The sequence below is a fragment of the Helianthus annuus genome, chromosome 8 (genome assembly GCF_002127325.2).
Source record: "Helianthus annuus cultivar XRQ/B chromosome 8, HanXRQr2.0-SUNRISE, whole genome shotgun sequence".
In the NCBI taxonomy this organism is placed as follows: domain Eukaryota; kingdom Viridiplantae; phylum Streptophyta; class Magnoliopsida; order Asterales; family Asteraceae; genus Helianthus; species Helianthus annuus.
The window spans coordinates 4,693,998-4,712,161 of record NC_035440.2 but is presented as its reverse complement, the minus strand read 5'-3'; the positions used below and the strand labels follow the sequence as shown (position 1 = coordinate 4,712,161).

The window sequence follows — 18,164 nt, the reverse complement described above, 5'->3', positions numbered from 1 at the left end:
AAATGTTCAACACGTTTGGCAAGCACGTTTAGCAGTAACAGTTAACAGTCAACAGTAGCACATACGGTTCACAAGTTCAGCCCAACTACTTAGGCCCAAACACGTAAAAGCAGTTAACACAGAAGCCCATCAGTCTGACCCATTAACTAAGGCCCAAAAAGTGTGGTCTCGAGTCGCAACCGGACTCGCAAGCATGGTCTCGAGTCATGCTGTGCGTTGATCATGGATGGTTGCGAGTCGCAACCGGTGTCGCAACCATGGTTTCGGTTCATCATGCTGAGGTCTCGAGTCGCAACGGGACTCGTAACCTGTGGTCTCGGCTTGTCCTGTTATGGTTGCGAGTCGCAACCGCGTGGTCTCGAGTCATCACGCTGTGGTTGCGAGTCGCAACTGGGTGATTGCGAGTCGGTATGCTGTCATTTTCACGTTCAGGTGCTGATGCAGATAGTCAGATTAATGGTACAATATAATCAGGCCCAAATCAGGAAACTACCAATAGAATTTCACTAACATGTTTTCCTAATCAGGTTATTGGTCAAAGTGGATCAAAATCACAAGGGTTTTCATATTCTTAACTATCATTCAAAGTGTTCTTCATACATTCAAGCATATTCATCACATATTCAACCTTATTCTAACACATTTTGCACCAATCATAAGCATAATCATGGTTAACAATCTCATTTATCTAACATAACACCATAGGCTCGGCTCTATACTAGGCCGATTATATGACATATGTAACTTGGTTTCATGTTCATCAACATAAATGGTTCAACTTCATTCAAACACAAGACACCAAAAATCCATCATGCTATATATATATCCGAAATCAAGATCCTTTAGCCGATTATCCTCATTATGCACATTAGAACATCATCAAGAATTATCATGTAAATCCTAACACTAAACATCATCTTATGCAAACATCCATTCAAGCACAAACACAACAAATATAAATCAAAACATCATGGATACTAACCGGTTGGTGAGGTGTGTGTGAAACTTCTAGCCGATTCGAGTGTGAGCCGATCCAAACTTCAAAGGTCCGAAAATGATGAAGTGTTTGTGTTCTAGAGTTTAGGTGAGAGAGAAGTAGGAGAGTGTGTGTGTTGTAATGTTCAACAAAGTGGTAACAAATGACTAAGGTGGTGTATTTATAGTCAAGTTCCAAGTGTGCCCCAAGGGCTTGTAAATCGGTTAAGGGGGTCACGGCCCAATGGCCCAACCGGCCAAAGGTTCTCGGCCCAAAAGCCCATTCGGTCACTATTTACTCGAGACCCCATGGTCTCGAGTCGGGTTCCTTATTCTCGGTCGGGTTCTTTGTTCTCGGGTTGAGTTCTTGGTTCACATAAAACACGTACACATATATATATGCACACATACGAAGCACATAAAAGTTCACGTTTATCATTTTAACTAGTCACATAACGTACAAGCAAGTTACAACGAAAGGTTCTAAATTTCGAGTTGTCACATCATCCCCAAGTTGAAAGAAATTTCGTCCCGAAATTTGATGGCACTCACTGAGGAAGCTAGTCAAGTTGCATGGTTTTCCCGGTTATCCTGGGGTGTCACATCCACCCCCCGTTGATCTGGAATTTCGTCCCGAAATTCCGTAGCTTCAGCCTCAGTAGCGTTTGTACTGTTCTCAAACAGTTGGGGATACTTTTGTTTCATCCGATCTTCGCGCTCCCAGGTGAACTCTGGGCCGCGACGTGAGTTCCAACGAACTCGAACAAGAGGTATTCTAGTGCTCTTGAGGACCTTAACATCCCGGTCCGTGATCTCGACAGGTTCTTCGACGAATTTCAACTGTTCGTCGATCGTAAGTTCCTTCAGAGGAACTACGTGCGTCTCATCTGACAGACACTTCTTCAGATTTGACACATGGAAAACGTTGTGAACTGCACCGAGTTCTGCTGGTAACTTCAGTCTGTAGGCCACCTTGCCTATTTTCTCAAGGATTTCAAAAGGTCCAACGTATCGTGGGTTAAGTTTGCCTCGTTTACCAAAACGAACCACACCCTTCCAGGGTGAAACTTTGAGTAAAACCCGCTCCCCAACCTGGAGCTCAAGTGGTTTCCTGCCCTTATCGGCGTAAGCCTTCTGACGGTCACGAGCGGCCGCCATGCGTTGTCGTATTTGAGCAATCCGCTCAGTAGTGTCTACCACATGTTCTGGACCAGTGATTTGACTATCCCCCACCTCTGCCCAACAGAGGGGTGACCGGCATTTACGTCCGTACAATGCCTCAAACGGAGCAGCTTTAATGCTGGTGTGGTAGCTGTTATTATACGAAAATTCCACAAGTGGCAGATGCCTTTCCCAGCTGTTGCCAAAGTCGATTACACAAGCGCGAAGCATGTCTTCTAAGGTCTGAATAGTACGTTCGGACTGCCCGTCCGTCTGTGGGTGATATGCTGTGCTCATATCTAAACGTGAGCCAAAAGACTTGTGCATTGCCTGCCACAGTTCCGAAGTAAAACGTGCATCTCGATCAGAGATAATAGAGGTGGGCACCCCGTGCCTCGAAACAACTTCCTTGAGGTATATTTCCGCTAGAGTGGAGAACTTATCCGTTTCCTTGATTGCCAAAAAGTGTGCGGATTTTGTGAGTCGATCCACGATCACCCATATAGTATCGTTTCCGCGCTGTGATCTAGGTAGGCCAGTAACGAAATCCATGGAAATTTGCTCCCATTTCCATTGTGGTATCTCTGGTTGCTGAAGTAGGCCTGAGGGTTTCTGATATTCCGTCTTGACTCGCGCACAAGTCAAACACTTGCTGACATAAGTTGCTATGTGGGCCTTCATGCTAGGCCACCAATACGTGGTTTTAATATCGTGGTACATCTTGTCCGAACCAGGGTGTACCGAGTAGCGAGATTTGTGCGCTTCATCCATCACAAGTTCTCGTAAATCGCCGTAGAGCGGGACCCAGATGCGTCCTGTTACATAATAAGCACCGTCTTCCTTCTGTTCTAAGCGTTGCCTTGACCCGCGTAGGGCTTCGGCTCTAACGTTTTCTGGTTTCAGTGCTTCTATCTGAGCAGCTCGTATTTGCGAAGGTAGACTAGAATGGATCGTGAGTTGTAAAGCTCTTACACGCTTAGGCGTAGTGTCCTTCCGACTGAGGGCGTCTGCCACAACATTGGCCTTGCCCGGGTGATACCTGATAGAGCACTCATAATCATTCAGCAGCTCGACCCATCGTCGCTGCCGCATATTCAGTTCCTTCTGCTTGAATATGTGTTCTAAACTTCTGTGGTCGGTGTAGATGGCGCACTTGGTTCCGTACAGGTAATGCCGCCATAGTTTAAGTGCGAAAACAACAGCTCCCAGCTCTAAATCATGCGTCGTGTAGTTCTTCTCGTGAACTTTAAGTTGTCGTGAGGCGTAGGCTATGACTTTATCTCGTTGCATCAATACACAACCAAGACCTTGAATTGATGCATCACAGTAAACCACAAAATCTTCTGTGCCCTCTGGCAGTGAAAGGATAGGTGCACTACAAAGTCTATCCTTTAGATGCTGAAAAGCCAACTCTTGTGCATTTTCCCAACGATAAACAACGCCTTTCTGTGTTAACAAAGTGAGAGGCTGCGCGATCTTAGAAAAATCCTTAATGAATCTCCTGTAGTAACCTGCCAATCCCAAGAATTGGCGAATCTCCTTTGGTGTACGAGGTGCAGGCCAGTTCTTAATAGATTCCACTTTGGATGGATCAACATGAATCCCATCCTTGTTCACCACATGCCCTAGGAAATGGACTTCACGAAGCCAGAAGTCGCACTTCGAGAACTTTGCGTAAAGCTGTTCCTTCCGAAGGAGTTCCAAAATAAGTCGTAGATGTTGCTCGTGCTCTTCTTTGCTCTTCGAATAGATCAGGATGTCGTCGATGAAGACTATAACAAACTTGTCCAGATACGGTTTGCACACTCGATTCATCAAATCCATAAAAACTGCCGGTGCGTTCGTCAGCCCAAACGGCATGACCAGAAACTCATAGTGCCCATATCGAGTCCTAAAGGCCGTCTTAGAGACATCCTCTTCCCGAACTCTCAGCTGGTGATATCCCGATCTCAGATCGATCTTTGAGTAGTAACTCGACCCCTGCAACTGGTCGAACAAGTCGTCAATACGCGGTAGAGGATAACGATTCTTCACAGTCACCTTGTTGAGTTCGCGATAGTCGATACACATTCTGAAGGTACCATCCTTCTTTTTCACAAATAACACTGGAGCTCCCCAAGGCGACGAGCTAGGACGAATAAAACCCTTATCCAAGAGTTCTTGTAGTTGCGTGGAGAGTTCTTCCAACTCTGATGGCGCTAAACGATAAGGTGCACGGGCTACAGGCGCGGCTCCAGGAGCTAGATCAATCTGAAACTCGACTTGGCGATGGGGCGGAAGACCAGGTAATTCCTCAGGGAATACCTCAGGATAGTCGCGTACAACGGGAAAATCTTCTAACTTCTTCTCTTTCTCTGTGGTATCAGTAACTAGAGCCAAAATCGCAGTGTGGCCCTTTCGTAAGCATTTCTGGGCCTTAAGAAGAGAGATGATGTTCTCAACAGCACTTCTCTTGTCGCCACGAATCATGAGAGGTTCACTACCTAAACCAGGAATACGAACGATCTTCTCGTTGCAAAGAATCTCTGCTCGGTGTTGGGATAACCAATCCATCCCAATGACAACGTCGAAACTACCCAAGACAATAGGAATAAGATCAATAGAGAAGGTCTGGTTATCGAGAATAAGCTGGCAACCCTTGACTACGTGTGAGGCTTCCAAACTCTTACCATTAGCTAGCTCTACAGTGTGCTTGTCGCTCAGGGGTGTAGGAATACGCTTAAGCATCTTACTAACTTCTAGTGACACATAGCTAGTATCGGCACCCGAATCAAATAAGACTGTAACATAAAAGTCGTCGAGAAGGAACTTACCCGTCACCACGTTGGGATCATTCCTTGCTTCACCTTGACCAATCACGAACACTCGTCCCCTAGCACCATTGTTGTTGTTGTTGTTCCCATTGTTACCATTCCCCTGATTGTTGTTGTTGTTGTTCAGTTGGGGACAATCCTTCTTGAAATGGCCTTCAGCTCCACACTGAAAGCACCCTTTGTTGTTACCCTGCTGCTGTCGCTGGTTCTGCTGAGGTTGCTGACGATTCTGGTTGACGGGATATGCGCTCCTGCAATCCTTTGCAACATGACCAGGCTTGTTGCACCGATGACAGTTGCCCCTGGTGCATGGCCCACTGTGGTGTAGGCTGCAACGATTGCACTTGGGGTGATTCCCCTTGTATCCACCGTGACTTTGACCACCAGACAATTGCTGACTGGGGCTCTTGTGATCGTCCGTCTTTCTCTGCTGAGACTGAGTTTGCACTGAAGTGGAACCCCTGCTTGAAGTTCCATCCCATTTCCGTTTATCCCCACTAGAAGTACCAGAAGTAGTTGCAGCACCTATACGCTTCGGTAACTTGTTCTGCTCCACCGCTTGGTCAGTGAGACGGTGAGCCAACTGTACAACCTGCTGGATAGTAGTCAAGTTCGCTGAAGTCACATGACTTTGGATCTCTGGCACCAAGCCCTTGAGATAGAGTTCAATTCGCTTGTACGGAGGATCCACCATTGTAGGACACAACAAGGCAAGCTCATGCGATCTCTTAGTGTATGCCTCAATCTCCGATCCCGACATCTTAAGATTGTAAAACTCATCTTCCAGTTTGTGAATGTCATCACGACTGCAGTATTCCTCCCTGATCATTTCCTTGAAAGTTTCCCATGGGGTGGCGTTGGCAGCAACCAACCCTAACATCTGTACTTGAGCTTTCCACCACGTGAGGGCCAAACCCTCGAGAGTACCAGTAGCATACTTCACCCTACGCGCTTCAGGGCATTCACACATTTCGAACACAGACTCCAGTTTCTCAAACCAATGTAGGAGACCTACTGCTCCTTCAGTGCCGCTAAAAGTTGTGGGTCGACAGTCCATAAAGGTCTTAAAAGTGCACACCGGTGCCTGAGCATATTGACCTAAGGTAGGTGAAAGAAAGACAGAGTTTAACACAAAGGTTGGTCCACGAGAGTAGGATCCAAATGATCCTGGAACAATTTCGGACTGCAGGATATACCTCCTGCGTGTGCAGCTGCAAGCGCTGCGGCAACTCGCTCGTTGATCAAAGCCGTCAACTGGGCTTGTGTCATGTTAACGCGTCCAGACATGGTTCTTCATAATAAGAGTAATACGTGTGAGAGAGGTTCGCGAAAGCACGATAGTAGGACAGAGTAAGCACACACGTGTTCAAACAACAGTAGTTATACTAATCAAGCATACCATGAGCAATGTACTACGCAACTAACAAGTAGGCAATATACGCACATCATATTACCTAGAACGTTGAGCCTTGCATGAGGAGCGAAGTGTCGTTGTGGACCGTTGAGCACTAAACCGGTTATAGTCTGGTTTTAACAAAAACGTTTCTCCTTTATTAAAACCAAGTTCACTATAACCAATGGCTCTGATACCAATCTGTCACACCCCCAAAATCCCACCTGCGGAGTACTACCGCTTGGAGGCGTGACTGACCAGGATCCAGCCACCAATCATACTGAACAAGCATATAAGTTGTTATAAAAGTTTAACCATCACGATTGGTGTTTCAAAACAAACAAGTTTTAGTTGCAAGCGGAAGCATAAGTTTAAAATTATAACATAAGTTCCAAAAGTTTCAAGTTTAACATAGTCTTGTAACAATCCCTGTCCCACAACGATCCTCCTCCATGCAAGCTCCCACTGAGTACCTATGGTCCTGCAAAGCATGTAGTAACGAGTCAACAAACTAGTTGAGTGAGTTCACGGGTGGGCGTTCGTTTTAGTTGTTTCGAAAATAGTTTATTTTATCTGGCATCCTGCCGTGGGGGTTACCCCATAGTTTAAAACGTGACATGTTCGTTCCCAGTTACTCCGGCACTCCGGCCGTGGGGGCTACCCCATGTAGTTATCAGGCATTTCGGCCGTGGGGGCTACCCCATGTGTATACTAGACTCGTTACCGTATCGATTGCTGACTGTAGTCATGTTTATGTGCCCTGAAAAACATCAATGTCTATCATCATTGACGTGCCCCAGATCCATTAGTTCACGCCCGTCCTCTGCGGCACGGTGTGAGGCTTGTCAGACCTAAATAGCGCTATCTAACTAATGACCCGCTCGCCATTGGCCCGGCGATTAGTCGATACAAAAAGGAGGGACTTCGTGATAGAGTTTTAGTCTAGTACGTTTATCCGTCCATCCGGACGAGGAATCACATTCCTGAACCACTGACGTCCTACCCAAGGTAGACGAGGAACCACGTTCCTTAACCCCGTTCCCAACCCAGGGAATCCCATGCTTTGTAAAGGGTGTGAACTCACCTTGGTTTGCTCGGCAGTTAATCACAGAAAGTCAATCAAGTCGCAAGTAGTCAATAACGTCCTAACACGGATATCACGTATAATCAGATTCGAACCAAGTAGTGCACAAATGTTCAACACGTTTGGCAAGCACGTTTAGCAGTAACAGTTAACAGTCAACAGTAGCACATACGGTTCACAAGTTCAGCCCAACTACTTAGGCCCAAACACGTAAAAGCAGTTAACACAGAAGCCCATCAGTCTGACCCATTAACTAAGGCCCAAAAAGTGTGGTCTCGAGTCGCAACCGGACTCGCAAGCATGGTCTCGAGTCATGCTGTGCGTTGATCATGGATGGTTGCGAGTCGCAACCGGTGTCGCAACCATGGTTTCGGTTCATCATGCTGAGGTCTCGAGTCGCAACGGGACTCGTAACCTGTGGTCTCGGCTTGTCCTGTTATGGTTGCGAGTCGCAACCGCGTGGTCTCGAGTCATCACGCTGTGGTTGCGAGTCGCAACTGGGTGATTGCGAGTCGGTATGCTGTCATTTTCACGTTCAGGTGCTGATGCAGATAGTCAGATTAATGGTACAATATAATCAGGCCCAAATCAGGAAACTACCAATAGAATTTCACTAACATGTTTTCCTAATCAGGTTATTGGTCAAAGTGGATCAAAATCACAAGGGTTTTCATATTCTTAACTATCATTCAAAGTGTTCTTCATACATTCAAGCATATTCATCACATATTCAACCTTATTCTAACACATTTTGCACCAATCATAAGCATAATCATGGTTAACAATCTCATTTATCTAACATAACACCATAGGCTCGGCTCTATACTAGGCCGATTATATGACATATGTAACTTGGTTTCATGTTCATCAACATAAATGGTTCAACTTCATTCAAACACAAGACACCAAAAATCCATCATGCTATATATATATCCGAAATCAAGATCCTTTAGCCGATTATCCTCATTATGCACATTAGAACATCATCAAGAATTATCATGTAAATCCTAACACTAAACATCATCTTATGCAAACATCCATTCAAGCACAAACACAACAAATATAAATCAAAACATCATGGATACTAACCGGTTGGTGAGGTGTGTGTGAAACTTCTAGCCGATTCGAGTGTGAGCCGATCCAAACTTCAAAGGTCCGAAAATGATGAAGTGTTTGTGTTCTAGAGTTTAGGTGAGAGAGAAGTAGGAGAGTGTGTGTGTTGTAATGTTCAACAAAGTGGTAACAAATGACTAAGGTGGTGTATTTATAGTCAAGTTCCAAGTGTGCCCCAAGGGCTTGTAAATCGGTTAAGGGGGTCACGGCCCAATGGCCCAACCGGCCAAAGGTTCTCGGCCCAAGAGCCCATTCGGTCACTATTTACTCGAGACCCCATGGTCTCGAGTCGGGTTCCTTATTCTCGGTCGGGTTCTTTGTTCTCGGGTTGAGTTCTTGGTTCACATAAAACACGTACACATATATATATGCACACATACGAAGCACATAAAAGTTCACGTTTATCATTTTAACTAGTCACATAACGTACAAGCAAGTTACAACGAAAGGTTCTAAATTTCGAGTTGTCACAGATACAAGTCTTGACACTGATAGGCGCAAGACGATATATTCGAAAAGTGATATTTTCGAAAATGAAAGGTTGATACAAACTAAACACGATGTGACACGATCACGGTTAGGAAATGTAATGTGAAGTAAAATCACGTTATAACCAAGCGAGCGGTGAAAAGTAACGGGACTAATAAGTCTAGTTAGTAAGACCGGTTAAGGCCAGTAATTCAAATCAATAAAAAAAATTGGTTTGCTTGTAAGAGGTGGATTCGGTATAACTGAACCGAATAAATAAATCTGAAAACAAAAGAAATTATTGCTAAAAGTGAAATATTTCACTAAAGACCTTTAAACGGGTCAAGGTAACGGATTCACCAAGAGTTCGATAATATATAAAAGCGATGGAAATCGCTAAGTTAACTAAACTAGTAGAAATAACGGAATTACGTTATTTCAAATTACATTATGTCGTATGAGGTACGTAGAGGTTCTGTAACCAAAAAGATATTACCAAAATTTTTCTGGTAATACCAACAATTGGTTAAAATATGAATAATGCTTAAGAGATTACTCAGGTCAAACGCATTGAGTTTAGAACTCAATGAACTATGTAAGCAAGGTTTCGAGGACGAAACCTCTTTAAGGGAGGTAGACTTGTAACACCCCGAAAACGGGCTTGGTAATTAAACTCTGTTAATACTAAAAGACGGGTAACGTACCGTTATTAGTAAAAATAACCCGGCAAATATTTGGATTTAAATAAGAAATCCTAATATTAAATAAAAACGAATCAAAGTTTTAAGTAATTAAGTTTATAAAAGGCCCGATTTAACGGGACTTAAAGTAAAACGGGTTACGACTTCCCGAACCTACTAAGCTAACTAGGAATAATTCTAACCTAGTTAGATAGTGACTTATGAGTGGGTTAAAACACTTAAATTATGAACTAAGGAAAATGGAGGGGCCAAAGATGTTAAAATCGAAACTTATGTTGCTAATTTAATTAAAAAAAAAACCAAACACCCCATTTGGGGATGTCTGGTCGTACAAAAAAGCAGGAGGCGATGGGTTTCTTCAAACCCTAAAATCCTTACTAAAACTCTCAAATTGGAGGTGCAAATCTGGTCCAAAACGAAAATCGAGCATAGATTACTGATCCCCATTGCAAGGGGGTTGTAAGGTATGTAAAATTTGATGTTAATTCTCTACTTGAAATTCTCATGAATTTAGGATATTCGAAATTTGTTGATGCATGTTCGTTATATGATGAAATAGGAACATTGTAGTGTCTAGGAGTAAACCCTAGACAAGCATATGATGAAATTAGGTCTAAATCTTGTGAATTCATGATCACCATTGAAGGTGATAAGTGTGATGATGCTAAATTCGTGTAATGTGATGTTTTTAGGGTTTTTGATGGCTAAAAATAGTGCTATAATATCATAAACATGTTTCGATTGAAAACTGAATTCAAACAGCTTCTGATCAGAATTTACAGCCGAATTGTATTGGCTGTAACGTGGACAAAACGTGACAAAAACGTTTGTTTCTTGAGTCTAAAATGTAATTCCAGGAAATATCTTTAAAACCCCACTGGAATCGCATTTTTTCGACTAAAATTGAGCGTTTTATGAATTTTTCCGTATCAAAGGTTCAAGCTGCGTTTTCTGGCAGAATTTACAGCCTATTACGAATGTCATAACTCAATTTAGGAATTGAGTTATGATCTCAAATTCTTACTGTAGAAATTATTAAGTTATTAGAAGAATCTCCAATTGGAATTTCGTCAATCGGATAAACGAGGAATTTTTAATGAATTTTTCCGTAAGCTGCAGTCAGAAGTGATGAATCTGATTGCAGCTTAGTTGATGAATTTTTACGAATTTTTGGTAAAGAGTTAGATCTTGAAATTTTAACACAAGGGCTACCCCTCCGAGAGGTACGCCACATAAAAAAATCATAATTTTTGAAGACTTGTAAACAGGTTAAACAGGTCACCAAAAACAGCCTATTTTCAGTGATACGAAACTTGATTGTTGATATTATAAATTATGCCCACAATGTTCATATGTTGAAATTATGAATCAAACGCGTAATTTCCTAGTTCGACTAATTATGTGTGATGTGGGGTAATACAAATTCTAATTATGAAGTCGATTTAACTTATATGCACATATCATATAATTAAGGGTAGTTAACTTTTGAAGAGTTAAACTAACCATGGACGGAGTCGAATATTAGTTTTGACATAGAAAACACGTAAGGTGGAATAGTCATGGTTATAATGACTAATCTAACCACCTTGTGAATTATGATGATAGTTTGACTCTTGACAAGCTAGATGGAGGCTTGGAATGAAGCGGGTCAAACGGAGCAAGTACGAAAAGGAAAGCGTAATTTGGATGCGAGGTAAGTAAAGCTTACGCCCTCTTTTGTAAGTTATGTGTTTATTCATAGGTTGTAAATACGACAAAAGCTATATTTGAAATATGGTTCCGACACGAAATGAAACGGGTCGGGACATATAAAATAATGATAAACCATGTTTAATGGTAAAATGGGCGAAATGGTAATTGGTCACGAGATGACATATATATAAAATGAGTTTTTGAATGGCTACTTATTAAGGTAAGCCTAAACGAATAAAAAGAGTAAAACGACGAATTAGTCATGTGTAGACGAAAAAGAGTTGAAGTTTAAAACAACACCATTTAATATTAAGCACAAAATATTTGGTAGTCTAGACCAAACGGGTCAAATGGTAATATTTATACCATTTGACAATTAACGACTAATAAGTGTATGTCGAGTCTCATGCTCGCAGGGCTATTGGTTTATGAATTAGCGAGGCTATGAATTAGCATATTATAGAGACAAGGTCTTAAAACGGGTCAATATGTTGACCCGAGCCAGGTACGCTTATATATATAGATGTATAGTTAAAAGTGTTTAACTTCCCTTCACGGGTCAAAAGGAGTAGATAGGTAAAACGGGTTAAGAATTCATAAGAAACCCGTAATTTGAACCTTGCACATTAGTAAATTGATATAACGTGATATGCATGATATTTTGAATATGATTGATTGATCTTTGATATTGGTTCAAATGTAACATATTAGAATTTCGAGAAACTAATGTATTGGTATGTTAGAAAGAGCGAAATCCGAGATTTAGGCTTGAGTATAATGAACAAAGCAACCAAAAGATGGGTTTACAGGGACTACCGTAAGTTACGGTAGTACCGTAAGTTACGGTAGAGGTCAGGAGCTTACGGTGTGAGTCTACTGGTTTACGGTGGACCATTATTGGAAATTGACCACCGTAACTTACGGTGAAACCGTAAGTTACGGTAGGGCCTGAATGTTTATAAATTTTATATAATTGTAAATTTTCAAATTCATTTCGATCGTAGTTTCGATCAAGTTTCATTTCTAAGCATTCTAATATAAATGTTTATGTAAACATTTCAGTCTTAGGTACTCAAGGATTATGGGTGACGATCAAGCAACTTTTGAAGGACCGAACACATACTCTTGAAGCTTCCGCATAAATCAACTGGGTTTAAACAATGTTTATGATGTAAACTGTTTGCTAAACAACTTTTGAAATGTTTAAACGACGTACTCAATTATGTTATGTTGTATTATTTTAAAATTGTAAAGTATTAAACAAACCCGTATTTTTACAAAGTATATGTAGTCATAATTACATGTTGTTTGTCGTATACTTTACAAAAACCATTAAATAATGACAAGGGTGTTACATTATGTAGCCAAATGCTTAACTTGTGGGCAAGTCAAGGCTGAGCATCAAAAGTCATCTGGCTTGCTACAACAGCCTGAACTTCCTGAATGGAAGTAGGAATGTGTAACTATGGATTTTATTACCAAGTTACCCAAGACGAGGAAAGGAAATGACACGATATGGGTTATCGTTGATAGGCTGACTAAATCAGCGCATTTCTTACCCATCAAGGAGACTTATAGCTCCGACATGTTAGCCCAGTTATACGTTGATAAGATTGTAGCCTTACACGGCATACCTGTGTCTATTATCTCTGATCGAGATACTAGGTACACGTCTCATTTCTGGAAAAGCTTCCAGCAATCTTTGGGCACACGCTTGAATTTTAGTACGGCTTACCATCCTCAGACAGACGGTCAGAGTGAGCGTACTATTCAAACGTTAGAAGACATGCTGCGTGTATGTGCTATCGATTTAGGTGGTAGTTGGGATAAGAACCTACCACTAATCGAATTCTCCTACAACAATAGCTACCATCCCAGCATAAAGGCTGCGCCTTTCGAGGCATTATACGGTAGAAAGTGTAGATCGCCTGTTTGTTGGGCGGAAGTTAGAGAGGTCCAATTATCAGGACCAGAGATAGTCTTCGAAACAACGGACAAGATTGTCCAGATTCGAGAGCGTCTCAAAGCTGCCCGTGATAGGCAGAAAAGTTACGCCGATCCAAAGCGTAAGGATTTTCACTTCGAAGTAGGTGAAAAGGTATTACTTAAGGTATCACCCTGGAAGGGGGTGATGCGTTTCGGTAAGAAGGGCAAGCTGAGCCCCAGATACATAGGACCTTTCGAGGTTATCGAACGTGTCGGGTCAGTTACCTATAAGTTGAATTTACCAGAAGAGCTCAATGGAATTCACAATGTGTTCCACATCTGCAATCTTAAGAAGTGCTTCGCTGATGAATCATTGGTGATACCTCATACAGATGTGAATATGGACGAGAGCTTGAAGTTTGTGGAGAAGCCTTTGTCGATTGAAGACCGACAGGTGAAAAAGCTTCGAAGAAAGCATGTACCTATAGTTAAGGTTAAATGGGATGCCCGGAGAGGTCCCGAATTCACGTGGGAAGTTGAATCCACGATGAAAGAGAAATACCCTTACTTGTTTGAGTAAATCTCGGGCCGAGATTTATTTTAAGGGGGTGAGGATGTAACACCTCGAATTTTTGTGTTCAATAAATAAATGACACGTGTCGAATATGACAAAATAATATAAACCCGGAATTAAATTAAGATACGCGGTAGGATTTTTGAATATGTCGACATGTTAATTTTATACCTCTGAGCGACATCGTTATTATAAATCCCGAGACCCTAAGCAAAGTTAATAAGCATCTAACATATCTTAATCCGGTAATTATCAATAATCAAAAGAGTTCATTTTACTAATATTGGATCTTAAAGAAATAATGAATAATTGTAAACCCCATCATTGAAAGCCCATAATGCATAATGCTAAAGAACCAAGAATGGGTTAAAAGGGCCTCATACTGACATTTCCCATACCCAAAATCAAGTGATGCAAGTTGACCGTTCAAACCTTGAAAGGTTAATTTTTTTTGCCACTGATAAGCGTTTACGGACCGTAAGGGTTAAGCCTTACGGATCGTAAGGAGGGTGAAGGGGTAAAAGTTTTCCGCCACAGGCTTACGGACCGCAAGGCCCCAGCCATACGGTCCGTAAGCGACGCCCAGCGACAGTAGCTTGGCTGTTGGCGGTTGTAAACGGTAAAACATTAAATGGAGGATCTTTCCAAAGATATGGGCGACCCCTAATCATGTTTTAGCACCAGGGGACACATGTAAATGATCTAGAACCCATCTTAGGCCTTGTTGTCATGATCACAATGGATCAAAATGGCTATAAAAGGCCACATTGTGCAAGTAAGATCCTCACACCTCTTCTCTTGCACTACTGATCATTTCTGGAGTTCCCAAGCATCCTCCTAACACCCATAATCGTGCATCTAGCTTCTGTAAGTCGTTCAATCCTTTGTGGTTAAGTTTTGCTTAGTTATGTAGCTAAAAATCAAACCGTCGTAATTACGGTTTGACTTCTAGATTAGTCTGCAATGGCTCAGTCATATCTCGAATTTAAAGTAGTTATAAGTTGGTATCTATGTGGGTAATAAACCCTTAAAGGGTTCCCCCTGATCACCACTCTAACTAGTTCAAATGGCAAGTCAAATGTGCTTAGAAAAAGTCAACAGAAAGCTATTTTTGCGATTTTACATATAATCTGTAATGTAGATGGTATGCAACCTGTTTGAACACTCATAAAACATGATAATAAGTATATTAACACGTCTAACCTTGTTTGATCCGGCCATTTGCTATATTGACCCGGTTCGGAGCCGAATGTCGCAAAAGTTTGACTTTTGCTTTGACTTCAGTTCTGACCCGTTAAAGTTCGATTTTGATATGCCTTAGGACTCTCTTAGGACCAGGTTACATGATGGTATAACCCTCTGTGACCGGTTCGTTGTTTGTCCGAGTCTTTTACGCGTTTCCATTAATTGCTTAAAAGTTGACCGTAACGCCCTTTTTAAATCAAAACGAGAATTTCGGACATGTGAAGGAATCATAACCTTAGTTACTGATTTCTAAACATGTCCCTAAAATTTCATGTCAATCCGAGGTCCAGAATAAGAGTTATGCTAAATAGCGCAAATTACGGAACTTTAGTAATTTAATAGCGCAATTAGCATAACGCCTATCTAAACCCAGATTTCGACACAAAACCTTTTACCCACTGTTGTAAAATAATATTTTGGGATTTTTAAAGATTTTTAATTATTTTTTCATAACCTGCGGTTATGGCTACGGTTCGGTAAATACCGAATATACCCTTTTCGGCCATAACTTGAGTTCTACAAGGTCTTTTGACCCGATTCCAGTTGCTACTGATTTTAAATAATAAATAAAGTATTTTAGACTTTATAAACTATTCGGGAAACTCAGATTTCCTGTAGAACTCTAAAAAACCTCCTTTTAATCTTTAAAAAGACCGAAATACCCCTACGGGGCATAATATCAACTTAAACTCGTTACGGGCATTACGGAAGGTATCCTACTGATACCACAACCTCTTTAAAGTATATTGACTTAGGAAAACAGTGTAGGACTCTTACGTTACCCGTTGCGCCTTTTGCGCGCACGGTTCGGCTTATGTAACTAGTTTACATAAATTAGCCGATACGGGTCAAACCATATTGTTTTGACCCCAAAATCCAGAGTGTGAATACTAAACCCATATAAAACAAGCCTTCAAACTTGTTGGGTCAGAATCACATTCCATTCCCGGTTTTCGCCTTTCACGCGATTAAACCGTATCTATCCTTTGAAACTGACCGGTCTAGGCTACGGCTAATATAAAGACCCGTTAGGATTCTAATAGGTTATTTTAAAACCTTCGTTCCAGAATAGGAGCCCAGTAAAAGATATCTGTGATTTAATCAATTAAGGACTATACTTGCAAAGGTAAATACTTTTAACTTATTTTCCGTATTACGGGCTTGGGGTACGGTGTCTAAAATACCGCTTGGTCGGGCAATTGACCCCAACTCATTTGTAGTTGGGTATTATCAATGTGCCCCGTTTAAAAACTTGTTTTGTTGGCTTAACGCCTTTGGGGGCTTAATGACCATGTCCCGGATATCCTTGGCATCATTTTACGAAATGGCCACGACCTCGACATCCGGGTGTAGGCGTACACCCGGCATTGTGTCTATATTAATTAAAGGTGTAACCGTTGGTTTACCCACCTCGGTTTTATGCTATGTGGTGTGTCTATTAAACTTTAACCCGGCACGACCCGGGCGACCGAACGCATAGCAAGCATGTAATTCTTTACAAGATTTAATTATAAATTATCCCAAGTTATAAAAGAGTTTGTGCCTTGTGCATTCAAATCAATTTTAATAAACATTTTTCAAAAGTGTCGGTTGAATGTATTAGTGTAAACTGACGTATTTTCCCAAAAAGATTAACTGCTGGTACTAAACGTAATCGGCTGGCTATAGCTCCTTAGCATCTTAAAGAGTCTCGCAAGCTTTTGATGCCTTGTCTGTTGAACAATACTTTTTATTATTTTGATCCCCCTGTGGATACCATTCGACTATTGTGATACATTCGATATTACAATCAATGGTTGAATTATATTTATCTTTATGCTTCCGCTGTGCATTCATATAATTGTGTGGTTTGACTATATTGTTGCCAACTACGTCACGGTAATCCCCCACCAGGCCCACCGGTGATACACGTGGAAATCGGGGTGTGACATTGAACTACGAAGAATGTGCTTTAATTAGTTGTACATTGTGCTAAGGTAGTGGTACGCACACCAAGTGTTTGATGAAATGTCTAAGTGAAGTTAAGATGTGAGATTGTATGAAATGGCTTGATATATATATATGAATGAGATGAGGTAATGATGTAATTAGTAGTATACTAACTTGGAGAATGTGCTTTAGATGGAACTCATACAAGAATTCGGGTTGAATGTGTGTTTTGGTCAAGACTATGCATTAAGGACTTGTACATTGTGTTTTATATCACTAGGTGATCATGTGATTGTAAGCACATTTGCATCGTGAGTAAGAAATATATATAGTGTCTTTAATATAGCATAAATGATGTTACGGATATAGGTGAATAAGTCAGAAGTTCATATGATAAACTGTTGACTTCTGAAAGTCAACTACGAATAGGAAGCACAATTTGACTTGTTGTTGTAAAGGTAGGATATTAGAAAGTCGTATAGTACATGTTACATCTATACGCGTTAAATGAAATGACATGGTAAATTGTATGAGTTTGAAAGGATGTGAAATTGGGTATATGTCTTATACTTGTTATACTTGACTAATGAAAGTCAAATGTGAAATATGCAATTGATATGATCTTTAACATGTACAATTGTGTATGCTAACGAGAATGTGAATTGGTGGCATGAAAGTAGAGGAATCATATCAAGATGGACTCAAGCATGAAAGGCTAACAGGTCAAGAGGAAGCAAGGAAGTGGATACGGACACGGATGCACAAGGTAAGTGATTTCCGTAATCACTTCTTAGTTGTTTAAGTAATGTAGCGTTTTAACTAATAAAGCATGATGTTTAAAGTTAAATGTGGATTAGATTGTATGAAATCGGTGAATTTCGCTAAGTAGACCAATGGGTCAAAATAAGGTCTTATGATTATATTGAAATGTTGCATAAGAAATGGCTACACCGGTACTATAACCGGTTAATGGGTAGAATTGCTAATAAGTACGCAATCCGGGAATCGGAGATGCGGTTTAATAGTCAACAGAATTGGATGTGAGTTTGTTTTAATAGATAAACAACTATGTAAGTGGAAATTTTAGTAA

The 18,164-nt window shown here is 41.2% G+C and overlaps 1 long non-coding RNA gene across 1 annotated transcript; it reads left to right on the top strand.

Moving 5' to 3' along the window:
• Positions 1-10,021: 10,021 nt before the first annotated feature.
• LOC110871861 lies at positions 10,022-12,751 on the top strand. Its single transcript, XR_002553971.2, has 3 exons — positions 10,022-10,172; positions 11,314-11,401; positions 12,463-12,751. It is a non-coding gene; the product is annotated as an uncharacterized LOC110871861 (long non-coding RNA).
• The last annotated feature ends 5,413 nt before the right edge of the window (positions 12,752-18,164 follow it).